This window comes from Ovis canadensis, chromosome 17 (genome assembly GCF_042477335.2).
Source record: "Ovis canadensis isolate MfBH-ARS-UI-01 breed Bighorn chromosome 17, ARS-UI_OviCan_v2, whole genome shotgun sequence".
Lineage (NCBI taxonomy): Eukaryota > Metazoa > Chordata > Mammalia > Artiodactyla > Bovidae > Ovis > Ovis canadensis.
The window spans coordinates 54,241,582-54,251,231 of record NC_091261.1 but is presented as its reverse complement, the minus strand read 5'-3'; the positions used below and the strand labels follow the sequence as shown (position 1 = coordinate 54,251,231).

General features: G+C 41.9%; 1 non-coding gene across 1 annotated transcript; it reads right to left on the bottom strand.

Moving 5' to 3' along the window:
• Positions 1 to 7,906: 7,906 nt before the first annotated feature.
• On the bottom strand, positions 7,907 to 7,978 carry TRNAG-GCC (transfer RNA glycine (anticodon GCC)). Its single transcript has one exon. It is a non-coding gene; the product is annotated as a tRNA-Gly (tRNA).
• Positions 7,979 to 9,650: the final 1,672 nt, after the last annotated feature.

Genomic DNA, 9,650 nt, shown 5'->3' with positions numbered 1-9,650 from the left:
TGTCTAGTCAAGGCTATGGTTTTTCCTGTGGTCATGTATGGATGTGAGAGTTGGACTGTGAAGAAGGCTGAATGCCGAAGAATTGATGCTTTTGAACTGTGGTGTTGGAGAAGACTCTTGAGAGTCCCTTGGACTGCAAGGAGATCCAACCAGTCCATTCTGAAGGAGATCAGCCCTGGGATTTCTTTGGAAGGAATGATGCTAAAGCTGAAACTCCAGTCCTTTGGCCACCTCATGCGAAGAGCTGACTCATTGGAAAAGACTCTGATGCTGGGAGGGATTGGGGGCAGGAGAAGGGGACAACCGAGGATGAGATGGCTGGATGGCATCACTGACTCAATGGACGTGAGTCTGAGTGAACTCCAGGAGTTGGTGATGGACAGGAAGGCCTGGCGTGCTGCAATTCATGAGGTCACAAAGAGTCGGACACGACTGAGTGACTGAACTGAACTGTGCTTACATGATGAGTTTAAGGGGATATTATCCTTTCAGTTATCAAAAACTATTAATATCATAGAAATATTTGCAAGAAAGAGAAACTTGCTCATGCTTATTATGTTAAGAGTCAGTAGGGTGCATACACCCTGCCCCAGTGTTCATTGCAGCACTGTTTACAATAGCCAAGACATGGACACAAGTCAAATGTCCATCAACAGAGGAGTGGATAAAGAAGATGTGGTCCATATATACAATGGAATATTACTCAGCCATAAAAGGAACAAAATAGTGCTTTTGCAAAGATGTGAATGGACCTAGAGATTGTCATACAGCGTGATATGTCAGAAAAAGAAAAACAAACATAGTATCAGTTCAGTTCAGTCGCTCAGTCATGTCCGACTCTTTGTGACCCCATGAATCGCAGCACGCCAGGCCTCCCTGTCCATCACCAACTCCCGGAGTTCACTCAGATTCACGTCCATTGAGTCAGTGATGCCATCCAGCCATCTCATCCTCTGTCATCCCCTTCTCCTCCTGCCCCCAATCCCTCCCAGCATCAAAGTCTTTTCCAGTGAGTCAACTCTTCTCATGAGGTGGCCAAAGGACTGGAGTTTCAGCTTTAGCATCATTCCTTCCAAAGAAATCCCAGGGCTAATCTCCTTCAGAATGGACTGGTTGGATCTCCTTGCAGTCCAAGGGAGTCTTCCCCAACACCACAGTTCAAGAGCATCAATTCTTTGGTGCTCAGCTTTCTTCACAGTCCAACTCTCATATACATACATGACCACTGGAAAAACCATAGCCTTGACTAGACGGACCTTAGTCGGCAAAGTAATGTCTCTGCTTTTGAATATGCTATCTAGGTTGATCATGGCTTTCCTTTCAAGGAGTAAGCGTCTTTTAATTTCATGGCTGTAGTCACCATCTGCAGTGATCTTGGAGCCTGCAAAAAATAAAGTCTGACACTGTTTCCTCTGTTTCCCCATCCATTTCCCATGAAGTGATGGGACTGGTTGCCATGATCTTCATTTTCTGAATGTTGAGCTTCAAGCCAACTTTCTCACTCTCCACTTTCACTTTCATCAAGAGGCTTTTTAGTTTCTCTTTACTTTCTGCCATAAGGGTGGTGTCATCTGCATATCTGAGGTGATTGATATTTATCCCGGCAATCTTGATTCCAGCTTGTATTTCTTCCAGTCCAGCGTTTCTCATGATGTACTCTGCATATAGTATTGCTTATAAATGGAATCTAGAAAGATATAGTAGAGATGAACTTATTTTCAAAGCAGAAATAGAGTCACAGATATACAGAAAAAACTTAAGGTTACTAAGTGGGGAAAGGGGAGTGGGATGGATTGGGAGATTGGGATTGACACATATGCACTCCACTCAGTTCAGTTCAGTTCAGTTCAGTTGCTCAATCGTGTCCGACTCTTTGCACTACTGTATACAAAAGAGAAAACTGATAAGGAATTAACTCTATAACACAGGAAACGACTCAATGCTCTGTGGTGACCTACATGGGAATGAAATCTGAAAAAGAGTGATGTAGGCATATCTATAGTTGATCCACCTGGACTTCCCTTGGTGGCTCAGTCGGTCAAGAATCTGCCCGCAATGTGGGAGACCTGGGTTGGGAAGATCCCCTGGATGAGGGCATGGCAACCCACTCCAGTATTTTTGCCTGGAGAACCCCATGGACAGATGAACCTGGCAGACTATAGTCCATGGGGTCGTAAAGAGTTGGACACGACTGAGTGACTAAACACAACACACAACACAGAGTTGTATAGCAGAAGCTAACACAATGTTGTAAAGCAACTATACTGCAACAAAATTTAATTTGAAAATAAGAGTCAGTGAGTTGTGGCTGGGCTGAGTGAAGCTTCTGACCTCAAGAGCAGGGTCTGGACATGATCCATAAGGAGCCTAAGTGCCTCATCTTTCTGCCCCTTATCCCTGCCCACCCTGTTCTCTGTAGACCAGAATGCCCCTCTATGCTCTCTCAGCACGACAGCCCTGAATGACTTCCCTTATTCCCAAATTTCCATACTTCCTGTGTCCAAGGGCCACCACAAACTGATGCTAAGCTTCTGCGCATCTTAGTCCAGTTCCTGAGAGAGTCAGTCCCAATAGCTCAGCTTATGGACCAGATGGCCATTCCATCCAAACAGCAAACAGGACAGCAGAGCCCCAAAGTGTTCCTTGGCCTGTGGAGAGGAGGCCAGTGGAGAGCAATTAGGCACTTGCAGTGGACTAGGGAAAGTGCTCTAAAGATGTTTAGCAAATATAATCCTTTCTGATTGCAAAGTGTAGTAGACGTAAGTTGCACACTGACCTGGTGACAGCATTGATTTATCCAGCAACTGCTCCAACATTCTAACATAACGTTTTCTAAAACCTGGAAAAATTTACATTTTGTCATTATAAGAACAAAGTGTAAATTTATAAATCAGGGAGAGAATCCTATTTTCTTTAGCATTTTTTCACTTGGTAATTAGCATTTATATTATCTCTGTAAAAAAAGATTAAGCAATTCTCATGATGCTTGACTATTAAGATTCATCTGGCATAGAATTTTCCTTCTCTTGCTTCTATAGAAGTCATAAATTCACAAGTTATTTTACAGTTCCTGAGAAAATTGAAGTTATTCCCCTCAGGAAAGTAATTTCTTCTATATATTATGTCTTCACCTATTAATTTTTCTCTCTGCTGCCATTATCCAACTCAGTTCTGTACCTGTAGCATCAGGATTTATAATCACTCCTCTAAAAGAATGTTTGACTTGATTAAACTCTGTTCTTCCTGAAATCATCTAAAGTAATCCACTCAGAACACAAAATAGTGATTCTCTTTGATTTATATGCTGCACATCCACAAGAGTGGATGTACAATACATTTAAAAAGTTAATCTACAGAGATCCAGAGTATTTGAGTATGAATGTCTAAATGAAAGAGGTCACCTCTAAACCTTATACCAACCAGAACATAAAGCAACAAAGTACATAATGTTTATAAAAATAGGAAGTATAGACAAATTATTCTTCCTCCAGGGTTTACTAGTGTATGAAGGTGAAAGTGGTAGTCGCTCAGTTGTATCCGACTCTTTGCAATCCCATGGACTGTAGCCCTCTAGGCTCCTCTGTCAATGGAATTCTCCAGGCAAGAATATTGGAGTGGGTGGCCAGTCTTTTTTCCAGGGGATCTTCCCGACCCAGGGATCTAACCCGGGTCTCTCACATTGCAGACGGATTTTTCTCCATCTGAGCCACCAGGGAAGCCTTTACTAGTGTATAATTTGTACTAATAGCTAGCAGAGAGAAAGAAAACCTGAGCCATGGTCTCAGGTGTGTAATGCATGGTTTGTTTGTTATTTTATCTGTCTAATAGGTAGACATCTTGCTGGTACTTAGCGTTTATTGAAGGTGTATAGGTAGATTCCCTCGTGGCTCCATGGTAAAGAATTTGCTTGCCAACACAGGAGGTGCAGTTTTGATCCTTGGGTCAGGGAGGTCCCCTGGAGAAGAAAAAGGCAATCCACTCCAATATTCCTGCCGGGAGAATTCCAGGGACATAGGAGTCTGGTGGGCTACAGTCCATGGGGTCACAAATAAACCAGACACGACTTAGTGACTGAACAACAAAATAGGTGGATTATTTAGGAGCTTTATGGGAACAGCACAAACAGAAAAAGCCCAGCACAGACTTTCTATTAACATCCATCTGCATTGTCAAATAAGGTAACCAGGCAGACTATGCCATCAAGTGGGACTAGAATTTAGAATAGGATCCTAGGGTTAATAGAGGCCATGTCAGTGTAAGAAGTGATGGTACAAAGGCCCTCATCCCTGGGACCTGGATGATGGACTCAGGGATAAGGGCCCAGGTTGGCAGAAAGTGCCATTAGATGTTCACATTCACAAGAGGCTGGCGAAGGCAAAACCAAAATAAATAAAGGGGACGGTTCTGCAGACCCCTACCATGGACCACACAGTCACTGCCCAGAGAGCAGCAGTGTTACCGGCTCACATCCAAAAGGCACCTGAGTCAAATCTCTCATTCTGGGACAACGAGTACAGGGAACCAGCTCTCGAGTCAGGCTTACTGAGACAAATGAGGAATGACATCATCAAGTAGATTTGCTACAGTGAACGGGAGGCAGCTGTGAAGCGACTGATGCGGTGCAGACCTCCTCGAACCAAGTCTGAAGTAGAAACACTTTGCCTGAAGAGTTTTGAAAATAAATCCATCTTCTAAATCTGAAGATGACTGAGAATCACACAGCAACAGAAAGATAACATGGAAACAGCATAAAGCTGGGTCAAGTTTTCTAAAGAGACACATGGAACAGTAGCTTGAGTCAGATCTTTGGGATGATATGTGTATTAAAAATAATATACAGCTAAACCAAATATGCTTGTACTTTTAGGAATTAGTATTAACCAGAGAACATCTTAATAGTACTTAATACTTCATAAAGATACATCAATGCTATCTTTAAATTTTATTTTATTGAAGTATAGTTGATTTATAACATTGTGTTAATTAATGCTCTACACAAAGTGATTCAATTATACATAAATATACATTTTTTTCATATTCTTTTCCATTATGATTTATCACAAGAGATTGAATATAGTTCCCTGTGCTATACAGTAGGAAATTCTTATTATCCATCCTATATGTAATTGTTGGGAGTGGATTGATGTTGAAGCTGAAACTCTAATACTTTGCCCACCTGATGCAAAGAGCTGACTCATTGGAAAAGACCCTGATGCTGGGAAAGATTGAAGGCAAGAGGAGAAGGGGACAACAGAGGTTGAGATGGTTGGACGGCTTTACCGACTCAATGGACATGAGTTTGGGTAAACTCCAAGAGTTGGTGATGGACAGGGAGGCCTGGCGTGCTGCAGTCCATGGGGTTGCAAAGAGTCGGACACTACTGAGCGACTGAACTGAACTGAACTGATGTAACAGTTTGCATTTGCTAAACCCAATTCATCCCTCTCCCACCACCCACTTGGGAATGACAAGTCTGTTCTCTATATCTGTGAGTCTTTTTCATGGATATGTTCATTTGTGTCATGTTTTAGATTCCACTTATAAGTGATATCATATTTGTCTTTCTCTGTCTGACTTACCTCACTTAGTATGACAATCCCTATGATAAGTATGACTTAGTATGACAAGTCCATCCATGTTGCTGCTTCATTCTAAGACTGAGTAGTGTTCCACTGTATATGTGTACCACATCTTCTTTATCCATTCATCGGTCGATCATCCAAGTAAAAGATATTGTTCAGCTGCTGTGTATCACACTTGCTGATTTATGAACATTTATCACTCATACCTTGCTGACCTGCTCAGCTGGACTCTTGTGCTGAGAGAAAGTGCAAAACCGTTTCATATATTCCTATCCTTCCAATATATATCTAGGTAACCCTCAGGAAATACTGTTTAACTAACTTAATTACAACATAATGGATTGCATATTCTCCTTGAACTATCCCTCCAGTTCTGACAGAAGGCAAAGGTCTGTGCCTATAGGAGGAGCATTAGTGGTGGTGGTGGTGTTGGGAGGGGGTGTAGCGTGGCTGGCTGGGTGTCCTTGGTGACTTCCAGCTCTCTGGGTTTCAGTCCACTGTTATGGTACACACAAGATTTAGTCTGTGTGGTCTCCAAGCTCCTAGTCTCTGAGATCTAGAAATTCACATTGTTAACAGGACACAGAACCTCTCTGACTAATATTTTAAGTCAGCTAGTAAAGTAATGCTCAAAATTCTCCAAGCCAGACTTCAGCAATGCGTGAACAGTGAACTCCCTGATGTTCAAGCTGGTTTTAGAAAAGACAGAGGAACCAGAGATCAAATTGCCAACATCCGCTGGATCATGGAAAAAGCAAGAGAGTTCCAGCAAAACATCTATTTCTGCTTTATTGACTATGCCAAAGCCTTTGACTGTGTGGATCACAATAAACTGTGGAAAATTCTGAAAAAGATGGGAATACCAGACTACCTAACTTGCCTCCGGAGAAATCTGTATGCAGGTCAAGAAGCAACAGTTAGAACTGGACATGGAACAACAGACTGGTTCCAAATAGGAAAAGGAGTACGTCAAGGCTGTATATTGTCACCTTGCTTATTTAACTTCTATGCAGAGTACATCATGAGAAACGCTGGACTGGAAGAAACACAAGCTGGAATCAAGATTGCCGGGAGAAATATCAATAACCTCAGATATGCAGATGACACCACCCTTATGGCAGAAAGTGAAGAGGAGCTAAAAAGCCTCTTGATGAAAGTGAAAGAGGAGAGTGAAAAAGTTGACTTAAAGCTCAACATTCAGAAAACGAAGATCATGGCATCTGGTCCCATCACTTCATGGGAAATGGATGGGGAAACAGAGGAAACAGTGTCAGACTTTGTTTTTTTGGGCTCCAAGATCACTGCAGATGGTGACTGCAGCCATGAAATTAAAAGACACTTGCTCCTTGGAAGGAAAGTTATGACCAACCTAGATAGTATATTCAAAAGCAGAGACACTGCTTTGACGACTAAGGTCCACCTAGTCAAGGCTATGGTTTCTCCTGTGGTCATGTATGGATGTGAGAGTTGGACTGTGAAGAAGGCTGAGCGCCGAAGAATGGATGTGTTTGAAGTGTGGTGTTGGAGAAGACTCTTGAGGGTCCCTTGGACTGCAAGGAGATCCAACCAGTCCATTCTGAAGGAGATCAGCCCTGGGATTTCTTTGGAGGGAATGATGCTACAGCTGAAACTCCAGTACTTTGGCCACCTCATGCGAAGAGGTGACTCATTGGAAAAGACTCTGATGCTGGGAGGGATTGGGGGCAAGAGGAGAAGGGGACGACCGAGGATGAGATGGCTGGATGGTATCACAGACTCGATGGACATGAGTCTGAGTGAACTCCAGGAGATGGTGATGGACAGGGAGGCCTGGCATGCTTTGATTCATGGGGTTGCAAAGAGTAGGACACGACTGAGCGACAGAACTGAACTGAACTGGGCCATTCAAGACCTGTATTGTGTTGAACCAGAAAAAAATGTATTTCTCATGAAGATATGGGTGGTGTAACTTCAGGTTTCCTTCCTCATCTAGATCCCTTGAGATTTGGGAATTGCTGGGAGGTGCAGCATTTTCTAGAGTGGGGGAGAAGTCAGGCTGCACCCAGGGAGGACAGCTGGGAAAACCTTTTGGGTAAACTGACTAAACATATTTCAGGAAAAGGAAGAATTACTAACTCCAAAAATTAGCTGTCTTTTTTCATTCTAAATTAGTATTTACATTCATACCTAGTTTTTTTTTTTTTTTTTTTACTGTCTGTGAAAGTGAAAGTGAAAGTGAAGTTGCTCAGTCGTGTCTGACTCTTTGCGGCCCCACGGCTCCTCAGTCCATGGAATTTTCCAGGTAAGATTCTGGAGTGGGTTGCCATTTCCTTCTCCAGTGGATCTTCCCAACCCAGGGATTGAACCTGGGTCTCCCGCACGGCAGGCAGACGCTTTACCATCTGAGCCACCAGGGAGATCTTGTACTTTACTGTCTATACTTTTTATTTGTTTTTTAAAATATAAATTTATTTATTTTAATTGGAGGTTAATTACTTTACAATATTGTATTGGTTTTGCCATCCAGTTTTATATTTGTAATCTCTTATTTTTTCTCTTTGTTTCTTAAGAGAACTATCTCCCCCAAGTGTATAAACTTCAGGCTGCCCACCACCTGAATGGGGTCCCATGAACACCTGCTTGTAAATATTGCCCTGACTTGTCTTTATTTCTAACCATGGATGGGTGCTTTCTCATCTCCTACACCTGTAGATGTTCCCCATGCTTGTCCAGTTTCCATTTCACCATCCACTGAGATCTGAGGATCAAGGACTGTCTGAACTTGTACGGCAGTAAGTCATTTGGAGACTGAATGTCCTGACTGAGGTTTCCTAATCCTGGGTTCTTGACCCTGTTCTTGTGGTTCCCTGGATTTTCTCAGAGAATGTGCCTTGAGTTTGAGAACTAGTCTTCATATAAAATGGAGCACTTGGCATGTATTCTAAACTTCCCAGGAGGAGCAGTTGCATATTAACAGCCTTCCACAGAGCGCCTGGTGTGTACCTGATGTGACGTTTGGTCTGACAACTCCATCCTTATCAGGAGGGCGGTGCCCCCTTCACTGGTCATATCTGGTCATTTTCTCACACCTGTATTGGCTCGTCATCCATGACATATAACTGCCGACATTCTGACAATACATCAATCTCTTGCTTCCTCAGGACCTTCTTCCTACATTTTTCAGTAACTGACCCGTCAATCTTATGTTTCAAAAGGTTGCATGGAATCAAATAGATCCTGGTGACAGTCATTTCAGGAGCAAGATGCAGAGAAATTGATGGGCACGTGATACTTAATGATGTTCTTACATATGAAATACATTTTTCCCATCACTCGATATCAAAAAATTCTGAGATATTTTTTATTTTTCCTGTTTATACTTCTCTTTGCTATTTTGATGTCTGTTGTTAAATAATTTTGTTCTTTGTATCATTTTAAAGAAGATATTTAAACTTAAAAGCATACCTTTTCCATTTTATTTGCCAAATGATTCTTTTTAGTTCAGAACACTAAAATGTCAATTTTTAGTGTGATTTTTAGAATACAAAAGAACACACATTGGGGAGAGATATATTTTACATTTCATTTATACAGTTTTATAAGCCAGTGTTATACATAGAAATGTTTATTATTTTAAGGAAAACAAAAAGTTCAAGAAATCGTGTTATATCAATCAGGAGAATACCATGGCCCCTAATTCTAACTAAATAGTTCTATTTTTAAAATTTATGGCATAGAACTTGTAAATTCAGAACATTGTATTCTTAGAGTGTTCAGGTTAAGATTTTCATGATATACAAGAAAAGAGAAACAGAGTGTGGTGGGAAATCGGTATCCCTTGGAACAGCCAGAAAGTGCACCCACCAAGTAGCACTGGACATCACAACCACCTTTGAGGTGAATGCTTGAGAGTTCCTGAGTTTATGCAATAAAAGACTGTAGTGTCTTCTGGTAGTGTTTATCTGGAGTCCTAAGCAAACCCAGGAAAATCTGCTAAATGGGATTTGAATTCATTGGTACTGTCCTTTAAATGGTTTGTCTTCTCCTGTGGTGGGGGGGGTGGGCTTTACAGGTGGCACTAATGGTAAA